The 18,539-nt window shown below is 41.5% G+C and overlaps 1 long non-coding RNA gene across 1 annotated transcript; it reads left to right on the forward strand.

The window, feature by feature from the left end:
- The first annotated feature begins 224 nt into the window (after positions 1 to 224).
- Positions 225 to 4,716, forward strand: LOC140217320 (uncharacterized). The gene is made up of 3 exons (XR_011893816.1): positions 225 to 466; positions 690 to 4,605; positions 4,643 to 4,716. It is a non-coding gene; the product is annotated as an uncharacterized lncRNA (long non-coding RNA).
- The last annotated feature ends 13,823 nt before the right edge of the window (positions 4,717 to 18,539 follow it).

The raw sequence follows: 18,539 nt of genomic DNA on the forward strand, positions 1-18,539 counted from the left end.
ATGGTGCATTGACACAGGGACATGGTTTCGGTTCCCATGGGGTGGTGGCTGTTGCAAACGTACTACGGCGCGGAGAAACGCATAGGAGTAGAAAATGATGAAGGAAGATTTTGAGAGACTCCCTTTTAAATGCTGGGATTTTACGGGCCAAAACCACGGCTTCATTATGAGGCACGCCTTAGTGGGGAACTGCGGATTAATTTTGACCACTTGGGGTTCTTTAACCTCTTATGACCTGTTGTCGCGATTTCGCATCATACCGGTTTTAAGCCGCACCACCAGAAGAAAACATCTGTAGCCGCTACCCCTGCGCTCAGAGGGAATCCACAGATGTCTGGCAACACGTGGAAAAGGCAGCGCCATCTATCGTCGATTCAGTAAAGAGCTGACGGCTGCCATTTCTCCAGTTGATGCCGACGAAGAACATTTCTCACTATCCATCCATTGACATCCGTCTCCATTCAAGGTATGTAAGTTTTTTGAATATAAAAAAATTTTGCATGATAGGCACTTGGTTGAATAATGCACGCAGATCACGTAAATAATTTGTTTTTGAAGATTAGTTGTTTTTTCAAGCGTGTGTCGCTTTGTCGCGTTTTCGCATCAACAGGCTGTAGCGTCCCGATTTGTGCACAACTTCGTCTTCCTCGGCATGTGGTCAAAAAACTAGTAATTTTTGTTTTTTGCAGTTATTCGGTGCTTTTTGTTCGTGATGGACACCAGAAGGTTCTACGGGATCAGGGTTCCACCCGTTGAAGAAAGCGAAGATAGCTGCCTCAGCGACAGCGATTCGGAATACAGCCCTGACACAGTACAGGCCGCCGTTCCTGCGACCCGGTCGACGGAGTGGAAAGGGGGGCTAAGCGTTATAGTGCCCTGGTCGTTCGAACGCTTAGGGCCCAAAAGCGTTAGGTTCACCCAAATAGACGCTAAATAATGGTTTGGCTTGGCTCCGTATATTATTTTTAAATAGGTGGCGCTAAAGCGATGAACGCTACGAGAGCCCTGAATCGGTGCTTCCGTTCTGCCCGTGCGGTCTTCGCCTGTTTCCGTGGCTGTAGAGAAGTGATTGTAGCTGTTTGATGTCGATAGATGTGAGAGCTTGTGGCGAAGTGATTGAGTATGGCCGTAGTGGTTCTGCCCATGTAGTGTTTTGCGGACTTCACCTGTGCCTGTGACTGATCGTGTTGCCCAATAGCTTTGTGGAAAGCGACGTGGTTTAATTGTGTGGATGTCATCGCAGCTTTTGCCAGCTCCTGGGTGGCCCCTGTGCCAGTTATTGATGGCGTTGCCCAGTAGCTTTGTGGAAGTTGATGTATCTTGTGTGGATTTCGTTGCCGCTTATGACTGCCTTAATTATAGGTGGTCACGCTGCTTTTTGAAGCGCGTCCGAGCGCGAGAAACTTCACCGATTTTTTTTGTAAACAACGTGGACGTCTCGAAATGTTAGCTAGAAATCAACTAGCAGCAAGCCAAGTCTGTATTTTGTGGTTTTTCGAGCTTAAGCTCATGCGAGCAGCAGAAGAACAAAAGATCCGTTACATAATGTCAGTTCCATAAAATTAGCTTTGCCGCAATACAGTCATGATATGCGGTGAAGCATACGTAATGTATTGCGGTAAAGTATACGAAAAAGTAGGCAGGGACCACTGCGTTACTGGGGCGATTTTCTTGTATTATGGTCATGGCCGTGCACGAACAAGGAAAAATCACGGTCGATGCGCATGGCATAAACCTTGCCAAAGCTTCAATTGAAAAAAAAAAAAAGAAAACGAATTGGAGTGGGTGATGCCAAAAACAAAGCCTTGACTTTTGTATTATCAAAGCAGTTCCGAGAATAGTCAATCATATTCCAAGCTCCTGCATTATTTGATTGCTTAAAGTATATGCATATATTGTGCACCAGCCTTAGCACCATTTCTAATGTACTTTAATGATGTAAGTTTAATAACACGTGGCAAATATATAATTTGTGCTGTTTATAAGCTGCTGCTTTCATGTGGTAATGTGTACATTGGCTGGAAGAGTTGATGCATCCTCCTTATAGAACTCAGTGAAAGGTGAACCACCTGTCAAGCCATCATTGTTCTTGCGGTTGTACACCAGATTTCACAAACATGGGGATAGTTATGATATAGAAAGAGTAGCTGAGGTTTAACATATCCACATGCATGCACAGGAGTGCGGGAGTCGACCATCTATCTCTCTAACTCAGGTTGAATGTGCATACTTGAGTAACGTGTAACGCTTTTTTGGTGTCAGGTTTCTTTTATTGTTAGCCTAGTTTGTGTGTTTCTCCCATTTGCAGGCTTTAGTGTGTGTTGCTGTGTATGTATATAATTGCTTCCAGAGTGGCTTTCTTGTTGCTAATAAATTTAAAGAAGGCAGCGTTCTTCATTTTGTGCATCAGACAGCAAGTGAGCATGTTTCAAAGGATGTCGGATTTTGTTGCCATAAGCAGCAAAAAGCCATAAGCATATAGACTGCTTGCTGGAGGTACTCTTTATAGCATTAAGGATATTATCATGCTGATAACTCTGTGCACAATAATTAGAAAGATCACATCATGTCTGATATGTCTTCTTTCCACCATGAAATCTTGTCAGATGCATAACGCGGGACATACACCACAGATCTTGGCCAACCATTCTCATTTGTGGTCTCGACCTCCTACCATTGAGCAGACTGGTCCAAGAGACAAAACATGCAACTTTTATCTGATTAAATGTAGTGCATGTTGCACAAAATTAGATGTCAGGTGTTATTGTTGACACAGATACATATCTATGAGCCTCATAAACTAATGTCAAAAGAAAGAGAGTAATACCCATGAAATGCACTCTTGGTAGGATGGCAGGACCATTCTCTTGCAGAGTTAAATAACAACCATGCAGCAGTATAATGATATCAAGCTGAACAATAATTCATTCCAAGAATAGGTTTCTTCATGCAACATTGCACTGATAGTCTTGAAATACAATACCCATTGCTAACAGAAGGCCTTCCAAATTATGCATGACAGGAGGGCATAATTTAGGAAGCAAGAATGAAAACGGAGCCGGTTAACTATGAAAGTTGTGAATGCAACTCTGGAGAAGTTAGAAAAATGAACCAAATGGAATAGTTTAAAAGTAAGCGGTTTAGAGACAAAAGGCCATTTTATTCCATGCCAGAAAAGCAAGCAGAGGTTGAAATGCTTTCCACATACATACCTTCAAGGTGCATGTACAGGGTCTGTCCTGAGAGTAATGTCAGTAAGGCGATTAAAAATCATTTATTGAATTTGTTGTTACAAAAATTTTAAAAATCTTCAAATACTCTCCTTTTGCGTCAATACATCGGCTCCAGTGAGACTTCCAGCTCTCAAATGCGTTGCGGTAGTACTCCTCCAGAATGGCCTTTAATGCTGTGGTGCTAGCTGCTTTGATCACGTCCACTGTCCCAAAATGATTGCCTTTCAGGGGTGTTTTGAGGCATGGAAACATAAAAAAGTCGGGGGGGGGGAGCCAAGCCTGGGCTGTACGGGAGCTGGGGGATCGTTGGCACCCCTGCTTTAACCAGGTGGTCGGTGACGATGAAGGCAGCACATTATCGTGGTGCAACTTCCAGTTGTGTGAAATGTCCGGCCGGATATGTTGAACCATGCGTTTCAGTCTTTCGAGGACATCCACATAAAATTTGGAGTTCACAGTGGTTCCAGGTTCTTCAAACTCATGATGAACCAGTCCGTGGACGTAAAAAAAAAAACGATGAGCATGATCTCGATCTTTGATTTGCTGATCCTCACTTTCTTCTGGGGAGGGGACGAGTGTGTGTGCCACTCAGATGATTGCCTTTTGGTCTCCAGGTCATATTCAAATACCCAAGTCTCATCTTCTGTAATGACGTTGTCCAAAAATTTTCGCTCACGTTTGCACATGTTGAGATTTACTTGGCACGTTTCCACGCGGCGTGACTTTTCGTTGTCAGTGAGCACTTTTGGAACCATTTTTGTGCACGCCTTCCGCATGCCGATATCGTTTGTAACAATTTCATGAACTTGAGTTTTCGGAACGTTTAACATATCGGCCATTAAACGAACACTTAATTATTGGTCTGAGTTCAACAGTTCCCTCGCTCGTGTCACATTGTCAGTCGTAGCGGTCGTGGATGGCCATCCAGCGCAGTCCTTGTCGTCGCCCTCTTCCCGGCCTTCCAAAAGGCCTTGTGCCACCGAAACACTTGCCAATCTGACAGGGCATGTTCTTTATAAGCAGTCTTGAGCATAGTAACAGTTTCCGCAGCGGTATTGCCAAGTTTCACTCAAAACTTGATCGCAAATCTTTGTTCTAATGAGCGCTGCATTTTCACTTGCACAAGAATAAAAAACAGCTCTCACGGACAGGCCCGTCCAACACTCTCCAATGTTCGGAGCACACTGAGTGACGGACCGCTGCTTAGCTGGATTCCGTCACTACTAGTTTCAACCAGTTAGACCGCTCTGACATACAGTCACATCACAATAAATTTACTGACATTACTTTCAGGACAGACCCTTTTTAAATATAAATGTTGGGAACCTGGATGGAGGTGAGGGACATGTACAGTAAAAACAAGATGTATAAGGTCAAAAATTAATTCTTTTAAAAACAAGATGTATAAGGTCAAAAATTAATTCTTTTAGTCAGAAATTGGTCAGTGGTGTCTGGCTTCTCTTGATCCCTGGCCCTGGATGGTGAATACAAAGTACATATATATATATATATATATATATATATATATATATATATATATATATATATATATATATATATATATATATATATATATATATATATATATATAATTGTGTACAATCAAGCATAGAATCATGGCCTTCTACCTGTGCTAACGTTTGGGGCAGAAACTTGAAGGTTTCTTGGAGACAAAAAAGGACATTGTGTTGTCAAGTTGGAAAGCACTTTTCCGGAGGAGGGTGTGTCAGCCACTGACATAAATTTTAATGAAATTTATACCAATATAGCTGACATAAAATGTTGAGCTGTCACGAAGTTGAATCAGTTTGGTTTGACAACAGTCTCAAATGATTTTAAGGTGGAAAAAGGTCTTCTTTTATGCGCCTTCTTCAGTGCAAAACACACAAGCTTAGGGAATCCATTTCAGAACCATTGTGTCGGAATATAAATCATGGCTTCATGTTTCAGAATTTCTGCAGACCCACCTTGACAGGCTGGGAATCAACGACCAATTCCTTGCTGCCAGCTCTCAGACTGTTGTACACTTCCTGCAGGAGCATAATCTGGGAAAATGGACAGGCTTTAGTATAGATGCAGAAGATCTATACAATTCTTTGCCGCAGGTGCGTCTCTTGCAGTTTGTTAAGGACTGCATACACAATCAAACAGGTTAGCTGGAATTTGCTGAAAGGTGTAAAATTCTTGTTGCAAACTTTCTGGAGCTTCTTGATTTCTATTTAAGGTAAATTTTGGTCTAGTGAGAAGGTAAAATATGTGTCCAGAATGCTGGCATCTGCATAGGTTCTGGTGTTGCACCAGTGCTCAGTAATATTTTAAGTTATGTTGACCAGAAAATAATCAAAACCTGAGTGGGCTTGCTCTTAAAATTTTCAGATACCTGGATGATTATTTGTTTTTCATGAGCAAATGATAACTTTCGCAGAGCTGTCATCAAAGTACTGAAGCTATTTAGAGAACAATAGCAAGGTTTCAACTTCACTTTAGAAGTTCCAGAAAAAATATGTGCTGCAACTTCTTATATCAGGCTTACTTTTATGTGGGATCACCTATGCTGGGGATATCAGTCGAGAACTTCTAAGCCCCTTCTTAATTATAGGTCTAGCCATTCAAAACTTATTAAGTACAGTATTGCCACTCACACAATTAGAGATGCCCCAACCAAGAGCTATCCTCACCTTATCCTTGAAAGTGTAAGGAATCTGGTGACAAGGCTTAATGAGGCAGGTTATTCAGTTTCAGTGGCTTTTTTATATTGAAACACGTTAATTAAGGAACTTAAGGTGCAACCAGGGTGGAAGAAGCTTAAGGAGCAAGAGCGGAACAAAGTTGCCATTATCCCCTCTATTAATTGTCGCACAGGCAGAAAAAGGTGGCTTCTAAGTTCCAGGAGAGGATTGGGTTTTCATTTAAATATAAGCTGAAGGGAATATGTGAAGCAATAAACAAGCACATTCTTCACAACGGGTGTCTGAGCAGGGAGGACTGCAAAGTGAAATATAGCATACAGTTTGTCTCTTGCACACGAAATGTTGTTTATTCGATTCCTTTTTCTTGAAGCCTACAAAATATATATCAGTCAGACTGGAAGGTGCTTAAACATTAGACTAAGGAAGTACCATAGTTTCTTCAAGGGTTTTTGCGCATCCACACCTTTCTGTGCATTGTTGCAGCATTGGGCATCATCCAGTTTTTGAAAGTACTATTCTGCTGTTCACACAGGTGTGAAAAGCTCTCACATGAATTAATGGAGGCTTATCACATTAGAAAGAAAAGCTCACTAAGTGTTAGCCAGCCATCCATCTCGCTGCAAGATAGCGAGGTTGCCGTGTTAGATCTTAACTAAAGCCACTGAGTTGCATTGTGCCTTAGGAATTGTTTTTTTACATTGATTAATCAGCCGTGACATGTGTGTTGCCATCAAAACATGTGCATTCGGTGATGTGAAGGTTGTTTTGGTATGTATCTGCATATGCTAGGGGGCCGGGTGTTGGTCACGTGATGTGTGTTATATATTGGTTGTTTTCTTTCAAAAAACTTCATTTGATAGTGCTGTATCCTGTCCCGTTCTATTACTTTTGTCGGCATCTGTCATGCAGTAGCTGCCATGAAGCTTCAACAACTTGCCCAGTTTTCTATCGTATTTTCTATCGTATGGAGCATTAGAGTTACGGAATGGGTGCCATGGTATGTATATGCGTGTGTGTGTGTGTGTGTGTGTGTGTGTGTGTGTGTGTGTGTGTGTGTGTGTGTGTGTGTGCGCGTGCGTGCGTACGTGTGTGTGTGTGTAAAGGTAGAATGGTGGTAAGGTGGGGTGGTAAAAGTAAAATGAAGAGATTTTCACATCATGACTAGTCTTTTTAACACATTTACCTACAAAATTAAACACTCTGTTCTTATTAAGCACCTTGTACATAGGTATTCATATTACTAATAATCTTCCAATGCAAATGCATATCAACTTTTTGAGTAATGCTAATAACTGAACACATCGCTTTTTGTGCTGCAAGTTTTCTTGGACTCCTGCTTCCCTTAAACTTATACTGTATAATATGCTTGTAAGATCAAAACTGGAGTATGCTTCATCAATCCGGGATATACCTACAAAAAACACAACTCTCATATTTAGTTGAAGCCATACAAAACCAACCTGTACATTTTATTGTAGCTGCTTATTCCCATACCGCAAGCATATCAACAATTAAAGGTTGCCTTGATTTGCTAGGCAACAAGAAAACTTACCTGTTTATTTCACAAATTCTCAATTGAAACATGTTTTTATTACCTCCTTGTAGCTCATTGATATATATGTGTGTGCGTGTGTGTGTTCTGAGGCTGCCTTTTACAGGAATAGTAAAGATTGGTTTGGCAAGTTGGCACCTGTACCTTGAGGTTGTAGTTCATTCTCAATGAGATACAAGGAGGTAATAACATATGTTTCAATTGAGAATTTGTGAAATAAATGGGTAAGTTTTTTTGTTGACAAGCCTGACCAATCAATGCAAGCTTTAATTGTTGATAAGCTTACGGTATGGGAATAAGCAGCTGCAATAAAATTTACAGGTTGGTTTTGTATGGCTTCAACTAAATATGAGAGTTGTGTTTTTTGTAGGTATATCCCGGATTGATGAAGCATACTCCAGTTTTTTGATCTTGCAAGCATATTATACAGTATAAGTTTAAGGGAAGCAGGAGTCCAAGAAAAATTGCAGCACAAAAAGCCATGGGTTCAGTTATTAGCATTAGTCAAAAAGTTGATATGCATTTACACTGAAAGATCACTAGCAAAAAATCTGATAGGGCAACCTAATAAAAATTATATCAGTTTTTTTCTATTGCATTATGGAACAATACAACTGATACACTGATAAAATTACTTTTAGTTCTATTCTGGACGTATCTGTGCTATTCTGCTTGTACAAGTCTACTAGTGTATTCTTTTTATTAGTGTAATAGTGTATTCATATTAGTTTGCCAGATCTATAGTCTATCAGTATCTATGTGTGTTGTATAGGTATAATGTGCTTCAAGGAGAAGCAAGCTTCCTCATTTGCCCAAAAAATGAGTCAGAAATAATGCATTTATATTATCACAAAAGACAATACATATAAATCAAATATGAAGCCCAGGATTCAGAAAGGAAAGATTGTTGGAACAAATATACACCATACAACAGCTTAAAAAGAATAAAAATGTGATCATGTTTAAAAGAGAAAAGATGTTTAAATTGGTTCACAACAAAGTTTAGCCTCTTTAAACAGGAGGTTATTGGCAATCAAGCCACCGAATTGGTTCACACGTACACCACGAAGATTATCAGACTTCACAATCTGGAAAGCTAGTGAATGGAAGTGGTGGGTTCTTCATTATTCATTACCATGCCTTCATAGCTTTTTGCCGGATAAGTATGTCAGACATTCCAGTTTGCTTGTGGAGGGTGTCTATATACTTCTACTAGACATCGTCACTTCAGATGACCATAATGAGATCATCTGATCTTCTCTCGGAGTTTGTTGTGAGAGCACAGTCTTTGTATGGATTGGGTACAATGGCATACAATGTACACCAAATCCTGCATCTTCCTAAAAGTGTGGCTAAACTAGGACCTCATTGGTCGCATTGTTCATTTGTATTTGAAGGCGGAAATGAACTTCTTGTGAAATTGGTCAGTGGAGCTAATGATGTTCCTTTACAAATATTGGAATGTTATGTACTTGCTTGTAAGTTACAGGCAGCTATAGCTAGTTTAAATCTTTCACCAGAAGCAGTGAGTTTTTTTGGTGCACAGGAGAGGGGAGCTGATCTGCAGACAGTTTCGTTATGCACTGGAAAGCTGGGCCTGAACTTGGATGAAAGTGAAAAACAGGCTGTAGTCCGCAACCGTGGCTGTGACTCAACAGGTGTCACTGAATATTACCGAATGGTCGTCAACCAACAAACATTCCACTCTCTCCAGTACACTTGAACTATAAAGACTAAAAACAGTGCATTTGTCAGCTTCTCAGGTGCGTTTTCTCTCATTTGTAGAATTCTTACTGGAGCGAATTCTTGTATAATTCTGAAATGCAAGAAACTATTTCCTGTTGAAATTCTCCATGCAAAGCACCTTTCAGTCTGCGTCAGGAGAGAGGAGCCACTAGTTTACGTAACACCCAGCGAAGTTATGCACCTTTATGTGTTTATAGAAATAGACAACAATATTTTTGAATGGACAATACGAAACCTTTATGAAAGAGACTAATTCCCGTGCTCAAGACATGGCAACGATGAACAGTATGTCTTCAGCCATGGTACATGAATGTCTGGTAATAACAGGTTATAGCTTTAAAAAACAACAGTTGGTAACAGTGCACCACGCTTTATGGTGTTCTGTAATAATCAGCTTCTTGATGTTTGAATATATTAAACAAGCCAGAGCCATCAAAATTCTAGAGTGTTTATTTTTCCTTGCGATAGCTTCTTGTTTTCCTAATGAACCAGCTAGCCCAATTTGCCACTCTTCATTATTGTACTCTTGTTAATTAAGTGCTTGGGGAATTGCATGGTCTGCATGTTGGCAGTAGTGACGCAGCTGCTGATGAACAGTTGCAGTAGCCAAAACAGGACAATATTTTACGGGACTTATGCACAGTTTCAGGACGGTGTCCTTACATGTAGCGAAGGGCCCTACTTAACCACGTGACTGCCTTGAGTGGGTGATCACAGTGAACAAACAGTGCTTCACTAGCAGATGGTGAAGAGGTAAAGCTTCTCAGTGTGTATGCAGAGGCATGGAAAGCAGCTGAATGTTAAGTGAGCAGTTATGCTACTTGATACAACAGCATCATTTTCACACCGTGCATCTGTCTTCCTCACTTGATTTTCTCCTTTGACTCAATGTAGCTGGTGCAAGTTTATCCGTTAACTGTGGCGGCATGACTAAGACACTATCTTTTTTCTGAATGAAACAAGCAAACTGTGAAATTTTATTTTAACAGTGTATTACGGTTTGAATCCAAACTCCAAACACTCCAAACACTATATATGAAGCCTGTTCTGATAGTCTTCTTTGCTGTCACGTGCTGAAGGCTACACAGGTTAAACTACTTTTACACATTTCGACGTGCGGTGGTTGAACTAGCACCCAGTGAAGAATTGTGTCTTCTGATTTTGCAATATGTTCACTGATGTTTAGCTGTTTTTGTTCATGAATGTGTGGTTTTAAAAATGGTAAATCCATGTTCTTACTTGAATAAGTTCTCAGATCTGTACTCACTTTTGCTTAAATAATATTGCTGTATTGTCATGTTCTGATATATTGCTGTAGATCTTGTACCAATAGCGATGCTTGTCCTGTTTCCTTGCTTCCTGTCAGTGTGCCATGCCAGTTTGTTCTTTTTGCTCAAGCTCACTTGTGTTCTGTCACATATCACAACACTTTTGGGATGAATGCAAAAGTGCATAGTCTAAAGAAAATAGCTTCATATGAAATTGTAATATGATAAAAGCATGTGCCAATTAGACCTGGCGTTCTATCCAGCATCTGTGAGCACGAATGGGCATGGTGAAGTTGGTACTTCAGTCTGTGTTGTTCCTCTTATGTGTTTGTTTAAATGTGGCTGAAGTTGCTTGCTTATTCTTTAGATAATGGAGTGTAAAATAAACCCTAGTCATGTTTGTAGTCATGTTGCTTGTGTCTTGTCCTTGTTCCTTTGTGGATCGATGCATTAGCATTGTCATAATTTTCAAATCAAGTATGCACCAACTAGCCCAGAAAGTAGCTTTAATGAAATCACGTTGGTAGTGTCTAATTTATGGCATTCACAAACTCAGCCTGACATGTTAGAGCTACAGTTAGTATCCACAGTCTTGAAAGTGCTTTGTTTTGCTTTTGTAAATAAACTTTATTACAACAGTAGGAAGATACCTATGAAGAAAGGAGCCAGACAAGTAGACACAATCTCTGCAATGCTATTCACTGCGTGCTTGGAAGAAGTATTCAAGCTATTAAACTGGGAAGGTTTAGGAGTAGGGATCAACGGCGAACACCTCAGCAACATTCGGTTTGCCGATGACATTGTTCTATTCAGCAACACTGCGGACGAGTTACAACAAATGATTGAGGACCTTAACAGGGCGAGTGTAAGAGTGGGAGATTAATATGCAGAAGACAAAGATAATGATAAATAACCCGGCAGAGGAACAAGAGTTCAAGATCGCTAGTCAGCCTCTAGAGTCTGTGAAGGTGTACGTCTACCCAGGTCAACTAATCACAGGAAACCCTGACCATGAGAAGGAAATTCACAGAAGAATAAAAATGGGCTGGATCGCATACGGCAGACATTGTGAGCTCCTGACTGGGAGCTTACCATTATCATTGAAAAGGAAAGTATACAATCAGTGCATTTTACGGGTGCTGACATATGGCGCAGAGATTTGGAGACTGACAAAGAAGCTTGAGAACAAGTTAAGGACCGTGCAAAGAGTGATGGAATGAAGAATGCTAAGTATAACTTTAGGAGACAGAAAGAGAGCAATTTGGACAAGAGAGCAAACGGGTATAGATGATATTCTAATAGACATTAAGAGAAAAAAATGGCGCTGGGCAGGTCATGTAATGCGCAGATTAGATAACAGTTGGACTATTAGGGTGGCAGAATGGGTAAAGAGAAGGGAAGTGCAGTAGAGGATGGCAGAAGTCTAGGTGGTGCACCAAAATTAGGAAATTTGTGGGTGCTAGTTGCAATTGGTTGGCGCAGGACAGGGGTAATTATAGATCAAAGGTAGAGGCTTTCGTCCTGCAGTGGACATAAATATAATGATGATGATGATGATGACAGTAATCCTGTTTTCGATATGCATTAAATGTTGCACATCCGTCTCGCAAAATTTGTAAATGTAATTTTGTATTAAAAGAACTGGAGCACACCTGCTGCAAAGATGGACTGATACTTTTCTCATGCAACTTCCCCAATGTAGTTTCACAGGCTAAGTAACGCTGCTGTGCTTTGAAAACGTGTGCTTTAATTTATGTTGAAACATTTTTAGGATAATATATCTGCATACAAGCTGTAAAAAGTTATGATAATTTCACAGTTTACACACTTCATTTTTATTTGATACTCTAATATCCCAACTGTGTTTGTTAATCTGTTCACGTGGCAGGCAATGCATTCAGGGTTGTATATTCAGTTCATTTTAAAAACGTCTCTTCAGGCGTGTGGGCATCGGCATGCGTGCTATTTCTAACATGCTTTATCAGTGCCTCAATCAGATTCCTGTATGTCATATGATGATCTCTATCTGGGTTTAAAAGACTGATACATCATGCTATTTGGTCTTGTAGGCAGCACAGTGAGATCTATCTGCTGCCTGCCAGTCTGGTAAAGAGTTCTATGGGTCAGGTAGGAATATATATCACTCTTAGAAGGACCCGTACAACCTATACATATTCCTAAGAGACTTGCAGAAATTTCTATCAGTTTTTTTTTGCTAGGATACTGATGTTAGGTTTTTAACTAGTGATGGCACTCCGGAGAGACATTAGTGGAGACATTGCCCCACTGAGCATGTGCAGCAGCTAAGCCCAGTGGGGAGGGGGGGGGGGGGGTATGGACTGGGCGCCGGCTTGCAGCCAGGATGACGAGGCATTGCGGCGGCGCCCTCTCCCCTCACGCAACACCTGGCACGCTAGAGCGACGGCAGATGTACCCTTTCACCCGATCTGCTCCGTAGAGGCACGCTCGCAATGTGGTCACAACCAATGGGATTTGAGGTTCCATTTCGCTGAGACAACAGACGCTGGCTTTTTTACTCAGTGGGCCATTTGTTTAGTCTGTTTGAACAGAAACGAACCTGCCAGAGTTTGCTTGTTTCACGACAAAACACACAGTCATCAACAGAAAGTTTAGTTTTCTACGTTAAGTTCTTTGCAAGATCTAAAATGAGAAAAATCAAGGGCCTAAACACTCAGCATTGTGGCATGCCAGAAGTGACAAAAGACAGATTTGTGAATGGGGAGTTGTTAACATACAAATTGTGTTTAGTCATGAAGAAAGCATTCAGTGAATTTGAGTAATTGCATGTGGATCAATATTAAGTTAGCTTATTCAGGAGAAGGAGGCAGTGGCACAAAGTAGCAGAATTTAATATGCTAAAAGCATCCATTCAACGCAAGAACTAAGTTCAATGGAGGAGATCAAGTTAGTGAACATGACCATATAGTTGTGTTTTTCATGAGAGACAAGGTCTTATGGCAACCATGTTGACATTTGTTGTAGAAGTTTTGTGACACAATTTAGGATTATTATGGAGATTGAAATAAATGATGTTACAGGGAGGCTTGGCGATTGAGGCCAGCAATTGTTCCGCCCAAGTGTCTCTCATAATATTACTGCGGTAGATCACCGCGTGCATTCTGTTCTAGAAGCTGAAAAGGTAATGCTAATCTGTGTAATGCATCTGTCAAATGCCGGCAACAGTATGATGCTGATGCGGTGACAACGATGGCATGATCGACGATGGGATGACAATTCTAGAGTCATCACGATTGAGGCATAACGACTTTGGGATGATGAGTGCATGCATGGCAATGACTGCGTATCTACTACACAGTGTGAAGGCGGCAGCATCCGCCGGCGTGATATTACAACTAATTTGAAATTGAAGACTGTGAATGGTGAACAATGATGCATCCATTTGGCAACTAAAGAAAAACATATGAGCATAGCTAAGTATGTCTTATCTGAGTTGTGATTGCGAAAGCATTAATGCCCAATCGAACGCCGCTGAGCAGTCCTTCGAGTTTTACGCTGCAAGTGATGCTCCCTAGAGCTACATTGGGCCCGAGCTAGCAAGCAGCAGCAGCCTGCGGTGCCAACACTGCATGCCACCGACGTGCTGCACGACCAGAGACCAGGAAACAGCAGTGGCCACCAAGGCCGGCAGGCACGCGCAGCAGCTAAGCCCAATGGAGGGGGGAGGTACGGACCGGGCGGCGGCTTGCGAGAGCAAGGATGACGTGGTGTCACGGCGACGCCCTATTTCCACACGCAACACCTGGTGCACTATAGCGACAGCAGGTGTACCTTTTCACCCACTCTGTTTCATAGAGGCGCGCTCGTGACGTGGTCGCAGCCAATGGGATTTGAGGTGCTGTTTCGCTGAGACGACAGACGCCGGCTTTTTTGCTCAATGGGCCATTTGACGCTTTCGCATAAATAATCACTACAGAATATTGACGACGTGGTTATGTTGAGCTCGCGTTCACGCTTCATCTGCACGGACCGCCCTACCTGTGTACTTTTGGTACTGGGGGCAATTCTGTACCATGCAATACACTCAGCCATGGAGCACCCGCAACGATCACGCGATAAGCAAAAAACGCTGTGCTTTAAACATGCACCCATAGAGTGCCCCAATATTGCAACCAGCTGATCCACGCATAGTGAAGCGTCCGCATGGCCGCGTTTGCCACGTGGCCGTGCTATGCGAGTGTGTGGCTGATATATTAATTGAGTAATCAAAAGACTGGTTCCGAATGCATTTACTAACCAATTTGAGTCCGCGGCACTTTTATGTGCTGCTTTGAATAACTGCGTGTGGTACCGTGGTTCCCGCAGTTGCCCAATGCATGCGGCGCGTACTTTACCAGCAGCGCTCGGTGTGTTTTGACTAAAGCAATTCCTTTTAAATTCTGCTCGCCACTCGTGGCAGCTGTAGCTGCTTATAGTTATACAGTACTTTGGTTATAAAGTACAGTAAGTCTAGTTAATAAATTTTATTGAGATGTGAGGTTTTATTTTGTTAAATCGAGAATTTCGTCAAATTGAAACCACTTGATTAGATCACGCAACATGCCATAAAATTGATGCAAGAGCCAAAAATGTCGTTTTTGCCTACGTTCACACTTATTGTAGAAGTTGAGCATGTACTCTGCCTTAACGGAAGAAACGATTAAACATTCTTAAAAGCTATATGTCAGTGATACTAAAATCACCAGAACTCAATTAGACCTACTATACCCACATTTTTCTTTTTAATTATGGCAAATCAGACAAGATATTAGTTGATTCTAGGTTTTCAGTGCTCATGAATGTGACAGTGAAAGTACTGAATGTCATGTAGTGTAATGCAACGAAAACAAGGACACAAGAAAAAGCAGAACACAGACATAATTAGGCGCTTGTGTCTGTGTTTCATTTCTTCTTGTGTTCGTGTTTTTGCTGCGCTACACTACATGCCGTTCCATGATGATCAACGAACAAGCCCACATATTGCCACCCCCGTGTAGAGAACAGGAAATTTCGTTATACAAACCTTGATATAACAAAGTAGGTAAAATCAGCAATTCGCTTCGTTATATAGAAATTTCCTTGTATTGAAATTCGATCTGTTATGCAAATGAGTACAGTCGCCGATCGATTTTTGTTGCACGTAAAGGGGCCATGCAATTTTACGAATTATTGGGCAATAAAAAAAAGCAAGTTTGAATGAGAAAACATTTTATTTTGACGAATTTAGGAGTCAGCGATGAATGATACGGTTTCATGCCACGTTGATATCTCACGACCGGCTTTAGTAATAAAGCTGGTCGTGCGATATCTTCACATCAGCGGTACGAACTATAAGTGACGCCATGCTTTCGCGTGCACTCCGCCCCCAAAGCGTCGTCCGGTCGCACTGCGACGACGCTATCATGAAAAGCGCCGGCAGCTGGGAGCGAATGCTTCGTCTGCTTCTCGTTCCAACGGGTCATCAAAACTCGAGATTGCGCATATGCGCTACCTTCAATACTAAACGTGCCGGAAAACAGCTTACATGATGCCACCCAGTCTTGGCATGCCCGCTCTTTCCACACGCAGCAGATTACCTCTAGAGCAGGGTGCGCGGCTGCGTATGCGCTCAGCCGCGCTTACAGCCACTCGCAGTCATGGCCGAGACGCGCGCCAACTTACCCCCCCCCCCTTCAACTCCGCCCCCTCGCGTGCGCTTGATCGCGTTACCGCGAGCTCGCTTTCCTTCCCCACTTTGCCATTGCTCGTGTGGGGAAGCCGCACTTATGAAGCCACCATCTTTCTTGTCTCACCCTCGCACACTTTCACTCGCACCTAAAGCACAAGTGCGCGGGGCGCGATAGGATCTGATCGCACTTGGACTTAACTTACACGGAACATGATGCGGCTCCAAGCTGTTGTTCTTGTCGCGCTGCACGCAGTTTGAGAGGTGCGTTTGCAAGCAGCCGCTTGTAATTCAGTCATTTGACTATCTGCGTCCGCGGAAGTTACCATTGATTGTCTCAATTGGCACTCCTCTGCGGCAGAAGCGATATTTCTTTATATTGAAATTGCACACAAACACACTTCTTTATATTGATGCTCTAAATGCATGGTGTTCTATGGAGAAGAGGTTATGAAAATTTAAATACTTCGTTATATCGAGAATTTCGTTATACTGAGGTTTAACTGTATAGAGATTTGAATTTATATACCTTGTTGTGCAGCTCCTTGGGTCATGGTTTCTATGACTATGACTCATATGACTATGACTCATATGACTATGACTCATGTGACTGTATCTGTTGCGCAGAAAATCTCTCTCGTCCCGTTTCCCTACCATTCTCATTTTGGAGGAGGCCCCCTCTTGATGCTATCCTTGTTCCACTCTTGGCCCACATCATTTCATAATCGAGGCATGTAAGGCCACAGTTCCTTATGCTATGCAGCTCTGACATCATGCGTACCATACATAATTGTACATGAGCCTAAGCCCATGCATAACCATTCTTCTGATCAAATGTTAATTTTTAGACTGACGTCCTTTCCTCTTGAATGACATTTGTCTCTGCTGTATTGTTGCTGCTCTCTCATGTATGTATACCAATAAATTATCTTAGTCAATTTCTTCTTGAACATTGAGTCCAATCTTTGCCAACTTAAGTGTGTGTTGAATGTTAATTTTTTAAGACCTGTCTTCACAATCTGCCTCCACCTCATCCATTTTAGCATCCTCAATTTAGTCACTTCTCCATCCTGACTTCTAGGTGACTTTATTAAAATTGTTTAGTTTCCATACAGTATTGCTGGTCATGTATTGTCTTATAAGTTTATTAGACAGTGAAAATCTTCAACTTGACTGGAACCTGTGTAACATAAATATTATAATGCATCTTTTCAGTTTTTCCAAGCTATGTCAATTCTGCTGATTCTGTGGGCAGTCCAAATTTTCCATGTTGGTGTTTTCAGTTATCATTGAACCGAGGTCTTCTCTATGGCTTACCCTCAAGGCTTCCCTTTCATCTACTCTGAGAAATTGGCATGCGGCTACCAGATGTGGGCAGCTTGCCTCACAACACATGCACATGCTCAGCTACTTTCGCCAACCTTCGTGCTAGATGTCAATCAGCATGAGTGAAGCAGTGAGAATGGGAAATTATGAAATTAAGGCAGAGGTTCGAGCATTAAGGGAAGTCATACTTATGAGGTGAGTACATGTGAAGAAAAGCATTCAGAAATGTTGGGAGTTTGCAGTTTCCTGTTTATTGGTCTATTAAACTCTCCCTAGCTATTTCAGTTATCTCATCATGTGTTGCAATGTTTAGTTGCAATATGTTTTTCTTAAGTGCTGCCACACTTACTACTAGAAGTTTGAGAACCTATATTTCTTATTCACTTGGTTCATTCATACCTACAAGCAGCAGTCTTTTCACTTTACATCAGTTATTGAATGCAATGCCCAGATATGTTCTCAGTCTACTTCAGTGGGAGTCACTAACACAGTGAATGATCATGAAGCATGTGTGTTCTTAGAAAGTGCCTTCATGTGATGCAGCTGTAAGTTAAGGTAGGGGATGCTTTGGAAAGCATGTTATGTGGCTTACATGAGAATTATTTTATGCCAGAAAGCACACAAATATTTGTGTTTATTTCTGGTGTTCTTCTTACTTAATTACCTTCTTGATTCAGCGCATATATATGAAGCAAGAGATCTTGGCTTGTTCTTTCTTTACATTAGCAAATTACATTAATCATATAATAGCACACTTTACATAATTGAGCACACTAAAAGTCACTTGGCAAGCAAAACATGTACTTGTCTTTTTGAATATCCCAGCTTAATGTTTTAGTGTGTGCAGTTTGGACGTGATTCTTCAGAAGCACTACATCTGCTTCAAGTATATGAGGTATAATTACTTTTGCTTAAAAATAATCCTAATCTTCCTTGATAGCTGTCCTTTTTTTACTAGACACTATAAGCATGGTGCTGAATTCCAAGATAAATATGCCTGCTGTAACTGTATGCATCAGTGTTTGACTATTCGTTACCTAC

Source organism: Dermacentor andersoni, chromosome 4 (genome assembly GCF_023375885.2).
Source record: "Dermacentor andersoni chromosome 4, qqDerAnde1_hic_scaffold, whole genome shotgun sequence".
Classification (NCBI taxonomy): Eukaryota; Metazoa; Arthropoda; class Arachnida; order Ixodida; family Ixodidae; genus Dermacentor; species Dermacentor andersoni.